This window comes from Schistocerca piceifrons, unplaced genomic scaffold (assembly GCF_021461385.2).
Source record: "Schistocerca piceifrons isolate TAMUIC-IGC-003096 unplaced genomic scaffold, iqSchPice1.1 HiC_scaffold_478, whole genome shotgun sequence".
In the NCBI taxonomy this organism is placed as follows: domain Eukaryota; kingdom Metazoa; phylum Arthropoda; class Insecta; order Orthoptera; family Acrididae; genus Schistocerca; species Schistocerca piceifrons.
Window position 1 is genome coordinate 236,328 of NW_025728709.1, and position 19,740 is coordinate 256,067.

Sequence of the window (19,740 nt, forward strand, 5' to 3'; positions counted from 1 at the left end):
ACGATTCGCGAGTGGGAGCTTGGTCGGCTGCACTGCAGCTTGGCATTAGACGTTAACACCGGCCCAGAACGATGTTTTGAATGCGTTTTCGAATCGACAAATGTCTTCTTTCCGCAAGCACTAGCCCAAGACACAGCTGTTGTACTAGCAGACGAGGTGGCCGAGTGGTTAAGGCGTTGGACTGCTAATCCAATGTGCTCTGCACGCGTGGGTTCGAATCCCATCCTCGTCGATGAATTTTACGTGAAGCACGCGTTTGCGGTCACTCCTTCTCCGTGCGAAACGCCACTCAGTAGTAACAACGACGCGTGTACGTGGCAAATAGCGTGTGTATGAAATACGAGACAAAACTGCCCACCAGATGAAAGCGCACAACATTCCATAGCGTATGTCCTTCGAATTAAACATCATTTCGAGATCTACAAACCAATCAAATTTCGGCTGCAGCTAAGAGTATGTTGGTATTTGCGAACTACGAGCTCTAATTTATATTTAAGTGCATACCTGTCGCAGTCATTTTAACGTATCGAGCCTATAATAATCCATCTGTAGCACAACTGTCGCCTTCCGACAGTTTGTTTCAAGTGAGGCCGCCATCTACAGAAGCGATTTGGCAGGGCCTACTGGAGAGACTTGACTTTGCAGCCATCCGTCGCTAGTGGCCGACCAAACACCAAGCTCCATCGCAAACAGCAGGACAATCTTGGGCTAGGGGGAACGTCAAAACCTTGCAAGCAATATCAGTGTAGCGTATCGAGCTGTACGTTTCGTTGCAGTAAGTCTTGGAAAAGAATGCACAGCACCTTTCTCATTTGCATTAGACGACACTGCATGTCGATACAATGCTTATTCCTGCAGTAAATAGGTGGGCCGGTGATTTTGCCCCGATCGGATATCGACGTGGACGGATGCTGTCATTAAACGATTCGCGAGTGGGAGCTTGGTCGGCTGCACTGCAGCTTGGCATTAGACGTTAACACCGGCCCAGAACGATGTTTTGAATGCGTTTTCGAATCGACAAATGTCTTCTTTCCGCAAGCACTAGCCCAAGACACAGCTGTTGTACTAGCAGACGAGGTGGCCGAGTGGTTAAGGCGTTGGACTGCTAATCCAATGTGCTCTGCACGCGTGGGTTCGAATCCCATCCTCGTCGATGAATTTTACGTGAAGCACGCGTTTGCGGTCACTCCTTCTCCGTGCGAAACACCACTCAGTAGTAACAACGACGCGTGTACGTGGCAAATAGCGTGTGTATGAAATACGAGACAAAACTGCCCACCAGATGAAAGCGCACAACATTCCATAGCGTATGCCCTTCGAATTAAACATCATTTCGAGATCTACAAACCAATCAAATTTCGGCTGCAGCTAAGAGTATGTTGGTATTTGCGAACTACGAGCTCTAATTTATATTTAAGTGCATACCTGTCGCAGTCATTTTAACGTATCGAGCCTATAATAATCCATCTGTAGCACAACTGTCGCCTTCCGACAGTTTGTTTCAAGTGAGGCCGCCATCTACAGAAGCGATTTGGCAGGGCCTACTGGAGAGACTTGACTTTGCAGCCATCCGTCGCTAGTGGCCGACCAAACACCAAGCTCCATCGCAAACAGCAGGACAATCTTGGGCTAGGGGGAACGTCAAAACCTTGCAAGCAATATCAGTGTAGCGTATCGAGCTGTACGTTTCGTTGCAGTAAGTCTTGGAAAAGAATGTACAGCACCTTTCTCATTTGCATTAGACGACACTGCATGTCGATACAATGCTTATTCCTGCAGTAAATAGGTGGGCCGGTGATTTTGCCCCGATCGGATATCGACGTGGACGGATGCTGTCATTAAACGATTCGCGAGTGGGAGCTTGGTCGGCTGCACTGCAGCTTGGCATTAGACGTTAACACCGGCCCAGAACGATGTTTTGAATGCGTTTTCGAATCGACAAATGTCTTCTTTCCGCAAGCACTAGCCCAAGACACAGCTGTTGTACTAGCAGACGAGGTGGCCGAGTGGTTAAGGCGTTGGACTGCTAATCCAATGTGCTCTGCACGCGTGGGTTCGAATCCCATCCTCGTCGATGAATTTTACGTGAAGCACGCGTTTGCGGTCACTCCTTCTCCGTGCGAAACGCCACTCAGTAGTAACAACGACGCGTGTACGTGGCAGATAGCGTGTGTATGAAATACGAGACAAAACTGCCCACCAGATGAAAGCGCACAACATTCCATAGCGTATGCCCTTCGAATTAAACATCATTTCGAGATCTACAAACCAATCAAATTTCGGCTGCAGCTAAGAGTATGTTGGTATTTGCGAACTACGAGCTCTAATTTATATTTAAGTGCATACCTGTCGCAGTCATTTTAACGTATCGAGCCTATAATAATCCATCTGTAGCACAACTGTCGCCTTCCGACAGTTTGTTTCAAGTGAGGCCGCCATCTACAGAAGCGATTTGGCAGGGCCTACTGGAGAGACTTGACTTTGCAGCCATCCGTCGCTAGTGGCCGACCAAACACCAAGCTCCATCGCAAACAGCAGGACAATCTTGGGCTAGGGGGAACGTCAAAACCTTGCAAGCAATATCAGTGTAGCGTATCGAGCTGTACGTTTCGTTGCAGTAAGTCTTGGAAAAGAATGCACAGCACCTTTCTCATTTGCATTAGACGACACTGCATGTCGATACAATGCTTATTCCTGCAGTAAATAGGTGGGCCGGTGATTTTGCCCCGATCGGATATCGACGTGGACGGATGCTGTCATTAAACGATTCGCGAGTGGGAGCTTGGTCGGCTGCACTGCAGCTTGGCATTAGACGTTAACACCGGCCCAGAACGATGTTTTGAATGCGTTTTCGAATCGACAAATGTCTTCTTTCCGCAAGCACTAGCCCAAGACACAGCTGTTGTACTAGCAGACGAGGTGGCCGAGTGGTTAAGGCGTTGGACTGCTAATCCAATGTGCTCTGCACGCGTGGGTTCGAATCCCATCCTCGTCGATGAATTTTACGTGAAGCACGCGTTTGCGGTCACTCCTTCTCCGTGCGAAACGCCACTCAGTAGTAACAACGACGCGTGTACGTGGCAAATAGCGTGTGTATGAAATACGAGACAAAACTGCCCACCAGATGAAAGCGCACAACATTCCATAGCGTATGTCCTTCGAATTAAACATCATTTCGAGATCTACAAACCAATCAAATTTCGGCTGCAGCTAAGAGTATGTTGGTATTTGCGAACTACGAGCTCTAATTTATATTTAAGTGCATACCTGTCGCAGTCATTTTAACGTATCGAGCCTATAATAATCCATCTGTAGCACAACTGTCGCCTTCCGACAGTTTGTTTCAAGTGAGGCCGCCATCTACAGAAGCGATTTGGCAGGGCCTACTGGAGAGACTTGACTTTGCAGCCATCCGTCGCTAGTGGCCGACCAAACACCAAGCTCCATCGCAAACAGCAGGACAATCTTGGGCTAGGGGGAACGTCAAAACCTTGCAAGCAATATCAGTGTAGCGTATCGAGCTGTACGTTTCGTTGCAGTAAGTCTTGGAAAAGAATGCACAGCACCTTTCTCATTTGCATTAGACGACACTGCATGTCGATACAATGCTTATTCCTGCAGTAAATAGGTGGGCCGGTGATTTTGCCCCGATCGGATATCGACGTGGACGGATGCTGTCATTAAACGATTCGCGAGTGGGAGCTTGGTCGGCTGCACTGCAGCTTGGCATTAGACGTTAACACCGGCCCAGAACGATGTTTTGAATGCGTTTTCGAATCGACAAATGTCTTCTTTCCGCAAGCACTAGCCCAAGACACAGCTGTTGTACTAGCAGACGAGGTGGCCGAGTGGTTAAGGCGTTGGACTGCTAATCCAATGTGCTCTGCACGCGTGGGTTCGAATCCCATCCTCGTCGATGAATTTTACGTGAAGCACGCGTTTGCGGTCACTCCTTCTCCGTGCGAAACACCACTCAGTAGTAACAACGACGCGTGTACGTGGCAAATAGCGTGTGTATGAAATACGAGACAAAACTGCCCACCAGATGAAAGCGCACAACATTCCATAGCGTATGCCCTTCGAATTAAACATCATTTCGAGATCTACAAACCAATCAAATTTCGGCTGCAGCTAAGAGTATGTTGGTATTTGCGAACTACGAGCTCTAATTTATATTTAAGTGCATACCTGTCGCAGTCATTTTAACGTATCGAGCCTATAATAATCCATCTGTAGCACAACTGTCGCCTTCCGACAGTTTGTTTCAAGTGAGGCCGCCATCTACAGAAGCGATTTGGCAGGGCCTACTGGAGAGACTTGACTTTGCAGCCATCCGTCGCTAGTGGCCGACCAAACACCAAGCTCCATCGCAAACAGCAGGACAATCTTGGGCTAGGGGGAACGTCAAAACCTTGCAAGCAATATCAGTGTAGCGTATCGAGCTGTACGTTTCGTTGCAGTAAGTCTTGGAAAAGAATGTACAGCACCTTTCTCATTTGCATTAGACGACACTGCATGTCGATACAATGCTTATTCCTGCAGTAAATAGGTGGGCCGGTGATTTTGCCCCGATCGGATATCGACGTGGACGGATGCTGTCATTAAACGATTCGCGAGTGGGAGCTTGGTCGGCTGCACTGCAGCTTGGCATTAGACGTTAACACCGGCCCAGAACGATGTTTTGAATGCGTTTTCGAATCGACAAATGTCTTCTTTCCGCAAGCACTAGCCCAAGACACAGCTGTTGTACTAGCAGACGAGGTGGCCGAGTGGTTAAGGCGTTGGACTGCTAATCCAATGTGCTCTGCACGCGTGGGTTCGAATCCCATCCTCGTCGATGAATTTTACGTGAAGCACGCGTTTGCGGTCACTCCTTCTCCGTGCGAAACGCCACTCAGTAGTAACAACGACGCGTGTACGTGGCAAATAGCGTGTGTATGAAATACGAGACAAAACTGCCCACCAGATGAAAGCGCACAACATTCCATAGCGTATGCCCTTCGAATTAAACATCATTTCGAGATCTACAAACCAATCAAATTTCGGCTGCAGCTAAGAGTATGTTGGTATTTGCGAACTACGAGCTCTAATTTATATTTAAGTGCATACCTGTCGCAGTCATTTTAACGTATCGAGCCTATAATAATCCATCTGTAGCACAACTGTCGCCTTCCGACAGTTTGTTTCAAGTGAGGCCGCCATCTACAGAAGCGATTTGGCAGGGCCTACTGGAGAGACTTGACTTTGCAGCCATCCGTCGCTAGTGGCCGACCAAACACCAAGCTCCATCGCAAACAGCAGGACAATCTTGGGCTAGGGGGAACGTCAAAACCTTGCAAGCAATATCAGTGTAGCGTATCGAGCTGTACGTTTCGTTGCAGTAAGTCTTGGAAAAGAATGCACAGCACCTTTCTCATTTGCATTAGACGACACTGCATGTCGATACAATGCTTATTCCTGCAGTAAATAGGTGGGCCGGTGATTTTGCCCCGATCGGATATCGACGTGGACGGATGCTGTCATTAAACGATTCGCGAGTGGGAGCTTGGTCGGCTGCACTGCAGCTTGGCATTAGACGTTAACACCGGCCCAGAACGATGTTTTGAATGCGTTTTCGAATCGACAAATGTCTTCTTTCCGCAAGCACTAGCCCAAGACACAGCTGTTGTACTAGCAGACGAGGTGGCCGAGTGATTAAGGCGTTGGACTGCTAATCCAATGTGCTCTGCACGCGTGGGTTCGAATCCCATCCTCGTCGATGAATTTTACGTGAAGCACGCGTTTGCGGTCACTCCTTCTCCGTGCGAAACGCCACTCAGTAGTAACAACGACGCGTGTACGTGGCAGATAGCGTGTGTATGAAATACGAGACAAAACTGCCCACCAGATGAAAGCGCACAACATTCCATAGCGTATGCCCTTCGAATTAAACATCATTTCGAGATCTACAAACCAATCAAATTTCGGCTGCAGCTAAGAGTATGTTGGTATTTGCGAACTACGAGCTCTAATTTATATTTAAGTGCATACCTGTCGCAGTCATTTTAACGTATCGAGCCTATAATAATCCATCTGTAGCACAACTGTCGCCTTCCGACAGTTTGTTTCAAGTGAGGCCGCCATCTACAGAAGCGATTTGGCAGGGCCTACTGGAGAGACTTGACTTTGCAGCCATCCGTCGCTAGTGGCCGACCAAACACCAAGCTCCATCGCAAACAGCAGGACAATCTTGGGCTAGGGGGAACGTCAAAACCTTGCAAGCAATATCAGTGTAGCGTATCGAGCTGTACGTTTCGTTGCAGTAAGTCTTGGAAAAGAATGCACAGCACCTTTCTCATTTGCATTAGACGACACTGCATGTCGATACAATGCTTATTCCTGCAGTAAATAGGTGGGCCGGTGATTTTGCCCCGATCGGATATCGACGTGGACGGATGCTGTCATTAAACGATTCGCGAGTGGGAGCTTGGTCGGCTGCACTGCAGCTTGGCATTAGACGTTAACACCGGCCCAGAACGATGTTTTGAATGCGTTTTCGAATCGACAAATGTCTTCTTTCCGCAAGCACTAGCCCAAGACACAGCTGTTGTACTAGCAGACGAGGTGGCCGAGTGGTTAAGGCGTTGGACTGCTAATCCAATGTGCTCTGCACGCGTGGGTTCGAATCCCATCCTCGTCGATGAATTTTACGTGAAGCACGCGTTTGCGGTCACTCCTTCTCCGTGCGAAACGCCACTCAGTAGTAACAACGACGCGTGTACGTGGCAAATAGCGTGTGTATGAAATACGAGACAAAACTGCCCACCAGATGAAAGCGCACAACATTCCATAGCGTATGCCCTTCGAATTAAACATCATTTCGAGATCTACAAACCAATCAAATTTCGGCTGCAGCTAAGAGTATGTTGGTATTTGCGAACTACGAGCTCTAATTTATATTTAAGTGCATACCTGTCGCAGTCATTTTAACGTATCGAGCCTATAATAATCCATCTGTAGCACAACTGTCGCCTTCCGACAGTTTGTTTCAAGTGAGGCCGCCATCTACAGAAGCGATTTGGCAGGGCCTACTGGAGAGACTTGACTTTGCAGCCATCCGTCGCTAGTGGCCGACCAAACACCAAGCTCCATCGCAAACAGCAGGACAATCTTGGGCTAGGGGGAACGTCAAAACCTTGCAAGCAATATCAGTGTAGCGTATCGAGCTGTACGTTTCGTTGCAGTAAGTCTTGGAAAAGAATGCACAGCACCTTTCTCATTTGCATTAGACGACACTGCATGTCGATACAATGCTTATTCCTGCAGTAAATAGGTGGGCCGGTGATTTTGCCCCGATCGGATATCGACGTGGACGGATGCTGTCATTAAACGATTCGCGAGTGGGAGCTTGGTCGGCTGCACTGCAGCTTGGCATTAGACGTTAACACCGGCCCAGAACGATGTTTTGAATGCGTTTTCGAATCGACAAATGTCTTCTTTCCGCAAGCACTAGCCCAAGACACAGCTGTTGTACTAGCAGACGAGGTGGCCGAGTGGTTAAGGCGTTGGACTGCTAATCCAATGTGCTCTGCACGCGTGGGTTCGAATCCCATCCTCGTCGATGAATTTTACGTGAAGCACGCGTTTGCGGTCACTCCTTCTCCGTGCGAAACGCCACTCAGTAGTAACAACGACGCGTGTACGTGGCAGATAGCGTGTGTATGAAATACGAGACAAAACTGCCCACCAGATGAAAGCGCACAACATTCCATAGCGTATGCCCTTCGAATTAAACATCATTTCGAGATCTACAAACCAATCAAATTTCGGCTGCAGCTAAGAGTATGTTGGTATTTGCGAACTACGAGCTCTAATTTATATTTAAGTGCATACCTGTCGCAGTCATTTTAACGTATCGAGCCTATAATAATCCATCTGTAGCACAACTGTCGCCTTCCGACAGTTTGTTTCAAGTGAGGCCGCCATCTACAGAAGCGATTTGGCAGGGCCTACTGGAGAGACTTGACTTTGCAGCCATCCGTCGCTAGTGGCCGACCAAACACCAAGCTCCATCGCAAACAGCAGGACAATCTTGGGCTAGGGGGAACGTCAAAACCTTGCAAGCAATATCAGTGTAGCGTATCGAGCTGTACGTTTCGTTGCAGTAAGTCTTGGAAAAGAATGCACAGCACCTTTCTCATTTGCATTAGACGACACTGCATGTCGATACAATGCTTATTCCTGCAGTAAATAGGTGGGCCGGTGATTTTGCCCCGATCGGATATCGACGTGGACGGATGCTGTCATTAAACGATTCGCGAGTGGGAGCTTGGTCGGCTGCACTGCAGCTTGGCATTAGACGTTAACACCGGCCCAGAACGATGTTTTGAATGCGTTTTCGAATCGACAAATGTCTTCTTTCCGCAAGCACTAGCCCAAGACACAGCTGTTGTACTAGCAGACGAGGTGGCCGAGTGGTTAAGGCGTTGGACTGCTAATCCAATGTGCTCTGCACGCGTGGGTTCGAATCCCATCCTCGTCGATGAATTTTACGTGAAGCACGCGTTTGCGGTCACTCCTTCTCCGTGCGAAACACCACTCAGTAGTAACAACGACGTGTGTACGTGGCAAATAGCGTGTGTATGAAATACGAGACAAAACTGCCCACCAGATGAAAGCGCACAACATTCCATAGCGTATGCCCTTCGAATTAAACATCATTTCGAGATCTACAAACCAATCAAATTTCGGCTGCAGCTAAGAGTATGTTGGTATTTGCGAACTACGAGCTCTAATTTATATTTAAGTGCATACCTGTCGCAGTCATTTTAACGTATCGAGCCTATAATAATCCATCTGTAGCACAACTGTCGCCTTCCGACAGTTTGTTTCAAGTGAGGCCGCCATCTACAGAAGCGATTTGGCAGGGCCTACTGGAGAGACTTGACTTTGCAGCCATCCGTCGCTAGTGGCCGACCAAACACCAAGCTCCATCGCAAACAGCAGGACAATCTTGGGCTAGGGGGAACGTCAAAACCTTGCAAGCAATATCAGTGTAGCGTATCGAGCTGTACGTTTCGTTGCAGTAAGTCTTGGAAAAGAATGCACAGCACCTTTCTCATTTGCATTAGACGACACTGCATGTCGATACAATGCTTATTCCTGCAGTAAATAGGTGGGCCGGTGATTTTGCCCCGATCGGATATCGACGTGGACGGATGCTGTCATTAAACGATTCGCGAGTGGGAGCTTGGTCGGCTGCACTGCAGCTTGGCATTAGACGTTAACACCGGCCCAGAACGATGTTTTGAATGCGTTTTCGAATCGACAAATGTCTTCTTTCCGCAAGCACTAGCCCAAGACACAGCTGTTGTACTAGCAGACGAGGTGGCCGAGTGGTTAAGGCGTTGGACTGCTAATCCAATGTGCTCTGCACGCGTGGGTTCGAATCCCATCCTCGTCGATGAATTTTACGTGAAGCACGCGTTTGCGGTCACTCCTTCTCCGTGCGAAACACCACTCAGTAGTAACAACGACGTGTGTACGTGGCAAATAGCGTGTGTATGAAATACGAGACAAAACTGCCCACCAGATGAAAGCGCACAACATTCCATAGCGTATGCCCTTCGAATTAAACATCATTTCGAGATCTACAAACCAATCAAATTTCGGCTGCAGCTAAGAGTATGTTGGTATTTGCGAACTACGAGCTCTAATTTATATTTAAGTGCATACCTGTCGCAGTCATTTTAACGTATCGAGCCTATAATAATCCATCTGTAGCACAACTGTCGCCTTCCGACAGTTTGTTTCAAGTGAGGCCGCCATCTACAGAAGCGATTTGGCAGGGCCTACTGGAGAGACTTGACTTTGCAGCCATCCGTCGCTAGTGGCCGACCAAACACCAAGCTCCATCGCAAACAGCAGGACAATCTTGGGCTAGGGGGAACGTCAAAACCTTGCAAGCAATATCAGTGTAGCGTATCGAGCTGTACGTTTCGTTGCAGTAAGTCTTGGAAAAGAATGCACAGCACCTTTCTCATTTGCATTAGACGACACTGCATGTCGATACAATGCTTATTCCTGCAGTAAATAGGTGGGCCGGTGATTTTGCCCCGATCGGATATCGACGTGGACGGATGCTGTCATTAAACGATTCGCGAGTGGGAGCTTGGTCGGCTGCACTGCAGCTTGGCATTAGACGTTAACACCGGCCCAGAACGATGTTTTGAATGCGTTTTCGAATCGACAAATGTCTTCTTTCCGCAAGCACTAGCCCAAGACACAGCTGTTGTACTAGCAGACGAGGTGGCCGAGTGGTTAAGGCGTTGGACTGCTAATCCAATGTGCTCTGCACGCGTGGGTTCGAATCCCATCCTCGTCGATGAATTTTACGTGAAGCACGCGTTTGCGGTCACTCCTTCTCCGTGCGAAACGCCACTCAGTAGTAACAACGACGCGTGTACGTGGCAAATAGCGTGTGTATGAAATACGAGACAAAACTGCCCACCAGATGAAAGCGCACAACATTCCATAGCGTATGCCCTTCGAATTAAACATCATTTCGAGATCTACAAACCAATCAAATTTCGGCTGCAGCTAAGAGTATGTTGGTATTTGCGAACTACGAGCTCTAATTTATATTTAAGTGCATACCTGTCGCAGTCATTTTAACGTATCGAGCCTATAATAATCCATCTGTAGCACAACTGTCGCCTTCCGACAGTTTGTTTCAAGTGAGGCCGCCATCTACAGAAGCGATTTGGCAGGGCCTACTGGAGAGACTTGACTTTGCAGCCATCCGTCGCTAGTGGCCGACCAAACACCAAGCTCCATCGCAAACAGCAGGACAATCTTGGGCTAGGGGGAACGTCAAAACCTTGCAAGCAATATCAGTGTAGCGTATCGAGCTGTACGTTTCGTTGCAGTAAGTCTTGGAAAAGAATGCACAGCACCTTTCTCATTTGCATTAGACGACACTGCATGTCGATACAATGCTTATTCCTGCAGTAAATAGGTGGGCCGGTGATTTTGCCCCGATCGGATATCGACGTGGACGGATGCTGTCATTAAACGATTCGCGAGTGGGAGCTTGGTCGGCTGCACTGCAGCTTGGCATTAGACGTTAACACCGGCCCAGAACGATGTTTTGAATGCGTTTTCGAATCGACAAATGTCTTCTTTCCGCAAGCACTAGCCCAAGACACAGCTGTTGTACTAGCAGACGAGGTGGCCGAGTGATTAAGGCGTTGGACTGCTAATCCAATGTGCTCTGCACGCGTGGGTTCGAATCCCATCCTCGTCGATGAATTTTACGTGAAGCACGCGTTTGCGGTCACTCCTTCTCCGTGCGAAACGCCACTCAGTAGTAACAACGACGCGTGTACGTGGCAGATAGCGTGTGTATGAAATACGAGACAAAACTGCCCACCAGATGAAAGCGCACAACATTCCATAGCGTATGCCCTTCGAATTAAACATCATTTCGAGATCTACAAACCAATCAAATTTCGGCTGCAGCTAAGAGTATGTTGGTATTTGCGAACTACGAGCTCTAATTTATATTTAAGTGCATACCTGTCGCAGTCATTTTAACGTATCGAGCCTATAATAATCCATCTGTAGCACAACTGTCGCCTTCCGACAGTTTGTTTCAAGTGAGGCCGCCATCTACAGAAGCGATTTGGCAGGGCCTACTGGAGAGACTTGACTTTGCAGCCATCCGTCGCTAGTGGCCGACCAAACACCAAGCTCCATCGCAAACAGCAGGACAATCTTGGGCTAGGGGGAACGTCAAAACCTTGCAAGCAATATCAGTGTAGCGTATCGAGCTGTACGTTTCGTTGCAGTAAGTCTTGGAAAAGAATGCACAGCACCTTTCTCATTTGCATTAGACGACACTGCATGTCGATACAATGCTTATTCCTGCAGTAAATAGGTGGGCCGGTGATTTTGCCCCGATCGGATATCGACGTGGACGGATGCTGTCATTAAACGATTCGCGAGTGGGAGCTTGGTCGGCTGCACTGCAGCTTGGCATTAGACGTTAACACCGGCCCAGAACGATGTTTTGAATGCGTTTTCGAATCGACAAATGTCTTCTTTCCGCAAGCACTAGCCCAAGACACAGCTGTTGTACTAGCAGACGAGGTGGCCGAGTGGTTAAGGCGTTGGACTGCTAATCCAATGTGCTCTGCACGCGTGGGTTCGAATCCCATCCTCGTCGATGAATTTTACGTGAAGCACGCGTTTGCGGTCACTCCTTCTCCGTGCGAAACGCCACTCAGTAGTAACAACGACGCGTGTACGTGGCAGATAGCGTGTGTATGAAATACGAGACAAAACTGCCCACCAGATGAAAGCGCACAACATTCCATAGCGTATGCCCTTCGAATTAAACATCATTTCGAGATCTACAAACCAATCAAATTTCGGCTGCAGCTAAGAGTATGTTGGTATTTGCGAACTACGAGCTCTAATTTATATTTAAGTGCATACCTGTCGCAGTCATTTTAACGTATCGAGCCTATAATAATCCATCTGTAGCACAACTGTCGCCTTCCGACAGTTTGTTTCAAGTGAGGCCGCCATCTACAGAAGCGATTTGGCAGGGCCTACTGGAGAGACTTGACTTTGCAGCCATCCGTCGCTAGTGGCCGACCAAACACCAAGCTCCATCGCAAACAGCAGGACAATCTTGGGCTAGGGGGAACGTCAAAACCTTGCAAGCAATATCAGTGTAGCGTATCGAGCTGTACGTTTCGTTGCAGTAAGTCTTGGAAAAGAATGCACAGCACCTTTCTCATTTGCATTAGACGACACTGCATGTCGATACAATGCTTATTCCTGCAGTAAATAGGTGGGCCGGTGATTTTGCCCCGATCGGATATCGACGTGGACGGATGCTGTCATTAAACGATTCGCGAGTGGGAGCTTGGTCGGCTGCACTGCAGCTTGGCATTAGACGTTAACACCGGCCCAGAACGATGTTTTGAATGCGTTTTCGAATCGACAAATGTCTTCTTTCCGCAAGCACTAGCCCAAGACACAGCTGTTGTACTAGCAGACGAGGTGGCCGAGTGGTTAAGGCGTTGGACTGCTAATCCAATGTGCTCTGCACGCGTGGGTTCGAATCCCATCCTCGTCGATGAATTTTACGTGAAGCACGCGTTTGCGGTCACTCCTTCTCCGTGCGAAACACCACTCAGTAGTAACAACGACGTGTGTACGTGGCAAATAGCGTGTGTATGAAATACGAGACAAAACTGCCCACCAGATGAAAGCGCACAACATTCCATAGCGTATGCCCTTCGAATTAAACATCATTTCGAGATCTACAAACCAATCAAATTTCGGCTGCAGCTAAGAGTATGTTGGTATTTGCGAACTACGAGCTCTAATTTATATTTAAGTGCATACCTGTCGCAGTCATTTTAACGTATCGAGCCTATAATAATCCATCTGTAGCACAACTGTCGCCTTCCGACAGTTTGTTTCAAGTGAGGCCGCCATCTACAGAAGCGATTTGGCAGGGCCTACTGGAGAGACTTGACTTTGCAGCCATCCGTCGCTAGTGGCCGACCAAACACCAAGCTCCATCGCAAACAGCAGGACAATCTTGGGCTAGGGGGAACGTCAAAACCTTGCAAGCAATATCAGTGTAGCGTATCGAGCTGTACGTTTCGTTGCAGTAAGTCTTGGAAAAGAATGCACAGCACCTTTCTCATTTGCATTAGACGACACTGCATGTCGATACAATGCTTATTCCTGCAGTAAATAGGTGGGCCGGTGATTTTGCCCCGATCGGATATCGACGTGGACGGATGCTGTCATTAAACGATTCGCGAGTGGGAGCTTGGTCGGCTGCACTGCAGCTTGGCATTAGACGTTAACACCGGCCCAGAACGATGTTTTGAATGCGTTTTCGAATCGACAAATGTCTTCTTTCCGCAAGCACTAGCCCAAGACACAGCTGTTGTACTAGCAGACGAGGTGGCCGAGTGGTTAAGGCGTTGGACTGCTAATCCAATGTGCTCTGCACGCGTGGGTTCGAATCCCATCCTCGTCGATGAATTTTACGTGAAGCACGCGTTTGCGGTCACTCCTTCTCCGTGCGAAACGCCACTCAGTAGTAACAACGACGCGTGTACGTGGCAAATAGCGTGTGTATGAAATACGAGACAAAACTGCCCACCAGATGAAAGCGCACAACATTCCATAGCGTATGCCCTTCGAATTAAACATCATTTCGAGATCTACAAACCAATCAAATTTCGGCTGCAGCTAAGAGTATGTTGGTATTTGCGAACTACGAGCTCTAATTTATATTTAAGTGCATACCTGTCGCAGTCATTTTAACGTATCGAGCCTATAATAATCCATCTGTAGCACAACTGTCGCCTTCCGACAGTTTGTTTCAAGTGAGGCCGCCATCTACAGAAGCGATTTGGCAGGGCCTACTGGAGAGACTTGACTTTGCAGCCATCCGTCGCTAGTGGCCGACCAAACACCAAGCTCCATCGCAAACAGCAGGACAATCTTGGGCTAGGGGGAACGTCAAAACCTTGCAAGCAATATCAGTGTAGCGTATCGAGCTGTACGTTTCGTTGCAGTAAGTCTTGGAAAAGAATGCACAGCACCTTTCTCATTTGCATTAGACGACACTGCATGTCGATACAATGCTTATTCCTGCAGTAAATAGGTGGGCCGGTGATTTTGCCCCGATCGGATATCGACGTGGACGGATGCTGTCATTAAACGATTCGCGAGTGGGAGCTTGGTCGGCTGCACTGCAGCTTGGCATTAGACGTTAACACCGGCCCAGAACGATGTTTTGAATGCGTTTTCGAATCGACAAATGTCTTCTTTCCGCAAGCACTAGCCCAAGACACAGCTGTTGTACTAGCAGACGAGGTGGCCGAGTGGTTAAGGCGTTGGACTGCTAATCCAATGTGCTCTGCACGCGTGGGTTCGAATCCCATCCTCGTCGATGAATTTTACGTGAAGCACGCGTTTGCGGTCACTCCTTCTCCGTGCGAAACGCCACTCAGTAGTAACAACGACGCGTGTACGTGGCAAATAGCGTGTGTATGAAATACGAGACAAAACTGCCCACCAGATGAAAGCGCACAACATTCCATAGCGTATGCCCTTCGAATTAAACATCATTTCGAGATCTACAAACCAATCAAATTTCGGCTGCAGCTAAGAGTATGTTGGTATTTGCGAACTACGAGCTCTAATTTATATTTAAGTGCATACCTGTCGCAGTCATTTTAACGTATCGAGCCTATAATAATCCATCTGTAGCACAACTGTCGCCTTCCGACAGTTTGTTTCAAGTGAGGCCGCCATCTACAGAAGCGATTTGGCAGGGCCTACTGGAGAGACTTGACTTTGCAGCCATCCGTCGCTAGTGGCCGACCAAACACCAAGCTCCATCGCAAACAGCAGGACAATCTTGGGCTAGGGGGAACGTCAAAACCTTGCAAGCAATATCAGTGTAGCGTATCGAGCTGTACGTTTCGTTGCAGTAAGTCTTGGAAAAGAATGCACAGCACCTTTCTCATTTGCATTAGACGACACTGCATGTCGATACAATGCTTATTCCTGCAGTAAATAGGTGGGCCGGTGATTTTGCCCCGATCGGATATCGACGTGGACGGATGCTGTCATTAAACGATTCGCGAGTGGGAGCTTGGTCGGCTGCACTGCAGCTTGGCATTAGACGTTAACACCGGCCCAGAACGATGTTTTGAATGCGTTTTCGAATCGACAAATGTCTTCTTTCCGCAAGCACTAGCCCAAGACACAGCTGTTGTACTAGCAGACGAGGTGGCCGAGTGATTAAGGCGTTGGACTGCTAATCCAATGTGCTCTGCACGCGTGGGTTCGAATCCCATCCTCGTCGATGAATTTTACGTGAAGCACGCGTTTGCGGTCACTCCTTCTCCGTGCGAAACGCCACTCAGTAGTAACAACGACGCGTGTACGTGGCAGATAGCGTGTGTATGAAATACGAGACAAAACTGCCCACCAGATGAAAGCGCACAACATTCCATAGCGTATGCCCTTCGAATTAAACATCATTTCGAGATCTACAAACCAATCAAATTTCGGCTGCAGCTAAGAGTATGTTGGTATTTGCGAACTACGAGCTCTAATTTATATTTAAGTGCATACCTGTCGCAGTCATTTTAACGTATCGAGCCTATAATAATCCATCTGTAGCACAACTGTCGCCTTCCGACAGTTTGTTTCAAGTGAGGCCGCCATCTACAGAAGCGATTTGGCAGGGCCTACTGGAGAGACTTGACTTTGCAGCCATCCGTCGCTAGTGGCCGACCAAACACCAAGCTCCATCGCAAACAGCAGGACAATCTTGGGCTAGGGGGAACGTCAAAACCTTGCAAGCAATATCAGTGTAGCGTATCGAGCTGTACGTTTCGTTGCAGTAAGTCTTGGAAAAGAATGCACAGCACCTTTCTCATTTGCATTAGACGACACTGCATGTCGATACAATGCTTATTCCTGCAGTAAATAGGTGGGCCGGTGATTTTGCCCCGATCGGATATCGACGTGGACGGATGCTGTCATTAAACGATTCGCGAGTGGGAGCTTGGTCGGCTGCACTGCAGCTTGGCATTAGACGTTAACACCGGCCCAGAACGATGTTTTGAATGCGTTTTCGAATCGACAAATGTCTTCTTTCCGCAAGCACTAGCCCAAGACACAGCTGTTGTACTAGCAGACGAGGTGGCCGAGTGGTTAAGGCGTTGGACTGCTAATCCAATGTGCTCTGCACGCGTGGGTTCGAATCCCATCCTCGTCGATGAATTTTACGTGAAGCACGCGTTTGCGGTCACTCCTTCTCCGTGCGAAACGCCACTCAGTAGTAACAACGACGCGTGTACGTGGCAGATAGCGTGTGTATGAAATACGAGACAAAACTGCCCACCAGATGAAAGCGCACAACATTCCATAGCGTATGCCCTTCGAATTAAACATCATTTCGAGATCTACAAACCAATCAAATTTCGGCTGCAGCTAAGAGTATGTTGGTATTTGCGAACTACGAGCTCTAATTTATATTTAAGTGCATACCTGTCGCAGTCATTTTAACGTATCGAGCCTATAATAATCCATCTGTAGCACAACTGTCGCCTTCCGACAGTTTGTTTCAAGTGAGGCCGCCATCTACAGAAGCGATTTGGCAGGGCCTACTGGAGAGACTTGACTTTGCAGCCATCCGTCGCTAGTGGCCGACCAAACACCAAGCTCCATCGCAAACAGCAGGACAATCTTGGGCTAGGGGGAACGTCAAAACCTTGCAAGCAATATCAGTGTAGCGTATCGAGCTGTACGTTTCGTTGCAGTAAGTCTTGGAAAAGAATGCACAGCACCTTTCTCATTTGCATTAGACGACACTGCATGTCGATACAATGCTTATTCCTGCAGTAAATAGGTGGGCCGGTGATTTTGCCCCGATCGGATATCGACGTGGACGGATGCTGTCATTAAACGATTCGCGAGTGGGAGCTTGGTCGGCTGCACTGCAGCTTGGCATTAGACGTTAACACCGGCCCAGAACGATGTTTTGAATGCGTTTTCGAATCGACAAATGTCTTCTTTCCGCAAGCACTAGCCCAAGACACAGCTGTTGTACTAGCAGACGAGGTGGCCGAGTGGTTAAGGCGTTGGACTGCTAATCCAATGTGCTCTGCACGCGTGGGTTCGAATCCCATCCTCGTCGATGAATTTTACGTGAAGCACGCGTTTGCGGTCACTCCTTCTCCGTGCGAAACACCACTCAGTAGTAACAACGACGTGTGTACGTGGCAAATAGCGTGTGTATGAAATACGAGACAAAACTGCCCACCAGATGAAAGCGCACAACATTCCATAGCGTATGCCCTTCGAATTAAACATCATTTCGAGATCTACAAACCAATCAAATTTCGGCTGCAGCTAAGAGTATGTTGGTATTTGCGAACTACGAGCTCTAATTTATATTTAAGTGCATACCTGTCGCAGTCATTTTAACGTATCGAGCCTATAATAATCCATCTGTAGCACAACTGTCGCCTTCCGACAGTTTGTTTCAAGTGAGGCCGCCATCTACAGAAGCGATTTGGCAGGGCCTACTGGAGAGACTTGACTTTGCAGCCATCCGTCGCTAGTGGCCGACCAAACACCAAGCTCCATCGCAAACAGCAGGACAATCTTGGGCTAGGGGGAACGTCAAAACCTTGCAAGCAATATCAGTGTAGCGTATCGAGCTGTACGTTTCGTTGCAGTAAGTCTTGGAAAAGAATGCACAGCACCTTTCTCATTTGCATTAGACGACACTGCATGTCGATACAATGCTTATTCCTGCAGTAAATAGGTGGGCCGGTGATTTTGCCCCGATCGGATATCGACGTGGACGGATGCTGTCATTAAACGATTCGCGAGTGGGAGCTTGGTCGGCTGCACTGCAGCTTGGCATTAGACGTTAACACCGGCCCAGAACGATGTTTTGAATGCGTTTTCGAATCGACAAATGTCTTCTTTCCGCAAGCACTAGCCCAAGACACAGCTGTTGTACTAGCAGACGAGGTGGCCGAGTGGTTAAGGCGTTGGACTGCTAATCCAATGTGCTCTGCACGCGTGGGTTCGAATCCCATCCTCGTCGATGAATTTTACGTGAAGCACGCGTTTGCGGTCACTCCTTCTCCGTGCGAAACGCCACTCAGTAGTAACAACGACGCGTGTACGTGGCAGATAGCGTGTGTATGAAATACGAGACAAAACTGCCCACCAGATGAAAGCGCACAACATTCCATAGCGTATGCCCTTCGAATTAAACATCATTTCGAGATCTACAAACCAATCAAATTTCGGCTGCAGCTAAGAGTATGTTGGTATTTGCGAACTACGAGCTCTAATTTATATTTAAGTGCATACCTGTCGCAGTCATTTTAACGTATCGAGCCTATAATAATCCATCTGTAGCACAACTGTCGCCTTCCGACAGTTTGTTTCAAGTGAGGCCGCCATCTACAGAAGCGATTTGGCAGGGCCTACTGGAGAGACTTGACTTTGCAGCCATCCGTCGCTAGTGGCCGACCAAACACCAAGCTCCATCGCAAACAGCAGGACAATCTTGGGCTAGGGGGAACGTCAAAACCTTGCAAGCAATATCAGTGTAGCGGTATCGAGCTGTACGTTTCGTTGCAGTAAGTCTTGGAAAAGAATGCACAGCACCTTTCTCATTTGCATTAGACGACACTGCATGTCGATACAATGCTTATTCCTGCAGTAAATAGGTGGGCCGGTGATTTTGCCCCGATCGGATATCGACGTGGACGGATGCTGTCATTAAACGATTCGCGAGTGGGAGCTTGGTCGGCTGCACTGCAGCTTGGCATTAGACGTTAACACCGGCCCAGAACGATGTTTTGAATGCGTTTTCGAATCGACAAATGTCTTCTTTCCGCAAGCACTAGCCCAAGACACAGCTGTTGTACTAGCAGACGAGGTGGCCGAGTGGTTAAGGCGTTGGACTGCTAATCCAATGTGCTCTGCACGCGTGGGTTCGAATCCCATCCTCGTCGATGAATTTTACGTGAAGCACGCGTTTGCGGTCACTCCTTCTCCGTGCGAAACACCACTCAGTAGTAACAACGACGTGTGTACGTGGCAAATAGCGTGTGTATGAAATACGAGACAAAACTGCCCACCAGATGAAAGCGCACAACATTCCATAGCGTATGCCCTTCG

The 19,740-nt window shown here is 48.3% G+C and overlaps 22 non-coding genes across 22 annotated transcripts; all 22 read left to right on the forward strand.

Moving 5' to 3' along the window:
- The first annotated feature begins 150 nt into the window (after positions 1–150).
- Trnas-gcu lies at positions 151–232 on the forward strand. The gene has a single exon. It is a non-coding gene; the product is annotated as a tRNA-Ser (tRNA).
- Positions 233–1,071: 839 nt separating this feature from the next.
- Positions 1,072–1,153, forward strand: Trnas-gcu. The gene has a single exon. It is a non-coding gene; the product is annotated as a tRNA-Ser (tRNA).
- Positions 1,154–1,992: 839 nt separating this feature from the next.
- Trnas-gcu lies at positions 1,993–2,074 on the forward strand. The gene has a single exon. It is a non-coding gene; the product is annotated as a tRNA-Ser (tRNA).
- Positions 2,075–2,913: 839 nt separating this feature from the next.
- Trnas-gcu lies at positions 2,914–2,995 on the forward strand. The gene has a single exon. It is a non-coding gene; the product is annotated as a tRNA-Ser (tRNA).
- Positions 2,996–3,834: 839 nt separating this feature from the next.
- On the forward strand, positions 3,835–3,916 carry Trnas-gcu. The gene has a single exon. It is a non-coding gene; the product is annotated as a tRNA-Ser (tRNA).
- Positions 3,917–4,755: 839 nt separating this feature from the next.
- On the forward strand, positions 4,756–4,837 carry Trnas-gcu. The gene has a single exon. It is a non-coding gene; the product is annotated as a tRNA-Ser (tRNA).
- An 839-nt stretch (positions 4,838–5,676) lies between these two features.
- Trnas-gcu lies at positions 5,677–5,758 on the forward strand. The gene has a single exon. It is a non-coding gene; the product is annotated as a tRNA-Ser (tRNA).
- Positions 5,759–6,597: 839 nt separating this feature from the next.
- Positions 6,598–6,679, forward strand: Trnas-gcu. Its single transcript has one exon. It is a non-coding gene; the product is annotated as a tRNA-Ser (tRNA).
- An 839-nt stretch (positions 6,680–7,518) lies between these two features.
- Positions 7,519–7,600, forward strand: Trnas-gcu. The gene has a single exon. It is a non-coding gene; the product is annotated as a tRNA-Ser (tRNA).
- An 839-nt stretch (positions 7,601–8,439) lies between these two features.
- On the forward strand, positions 8,440–8,521 carry Trnas-gcu. The gene has a single exon. It is a non-coding gene; the product is annotated as a tRNA-Ser (tRNA).
- Positions 8,522–9,360: 839 nt separating this feature from the next.
- Positions 9,361–9,442, forward strand: Trnas-gcu. The gene has a single exon. It is a non-coding gene; the product is annotated as a tRNA-Ser (tRNA).
- An 839-nt stretch (positions 9,443–10,281) lies between these two features.
- On the forward strand, positions 10,282–10,363 carry Trnas-gcu. Its single transcript has one exon. It is a non-coding gene; the product is annotated as a tRNA-Ser (tRNA).
- Positions 10,364–11,202: 839 nt separating this feature from the next.
- On the forward strand, positions 11,203–11,284 carry Trnas-gcu. The gene has a single exon. It is a non-coding gene; the product is annotated as a tRNA-Ser (tRNA).
- An 839-nt stretch (positions 11,285–12,123) lies between these two features.
- Positions 12,124–12,205, forward strand: Trnas-gcu. Its single transcript has one exon. It is a non-coding gene; the product is annotated as a tRNA-Ser (tRNA).
- An 839-nt stretch (positions 12,206–13,044) lies between these two features.
- Trnas-gcu lies at positions 13,045–13,126 on the forward strand. The gene has a single exon. It is a non-coding gene; the product is annotated as a tRNA-Ser (tRNA).
- An 839-nt stretch (positions 13,127–13,965) lies between these two features.
- Positions 13,966–14,047, forward strand: Trnas-gcu. Its single transcript has one exon. It is a non-coding gene; the product is annotated as a tRNA-Ser (tRNA).
- Positions 14,048–14,886: 839 nt separating this feature from the next.
- Positions 14,887–14,968, forward strand: Trnas-gcu. The gene has a single exon. It is a non-coding gene; the product is annotated as a tRNA-Ser (tRNA).
- An 839-nt stretch (positions 14,969–15,807) lies between these two features.
- Positions 15,808–15,889, forward strand: Trnas-gcu. Its single transcript has one exon. It is a non-coding gene; the product is annotated as a tRNA-Ser (tRNA).
- An 839-nt stretch (positions 15,890–16,728) lies between these two features.
- Positions 16,729–16,810, forward strand: Trnas-gcu. The gene has a single exon. It is a non-coding gene; the product is annotated as a tRNA-Ser (tRNA).
- An 839-nt stretch (positions 16,811–17,649) lies between these two features.
- Positions 17,650–17,731, forward strand: Trnas-gcu. Its single transcript has one exon. It is a non-coding gene; the product is annotated as a tRNA-Ser (tRNA).
- An 839-nt stretch (positions 17,732–18,570) lies between these two features.
- On the forward strand, positions 18,571–18,652 carry Trnas-gcu. The gene has a single exon. It is a non-coding gene; the product is annotated as a tRNA-Ser (tRNA).
- An 840-nt stretch (positions 18,653–19,492) lies between these two features.
- Positions 19,493–19,574, forward strand: Trnas-gcu. The gene has a single exon. It is a non-coding gene; the product is annotated as a tRNA-Ser (tRNA).
- The last annotated feature ends 166 nt before the right edge of the window (positions 19,575–19,740 follow it).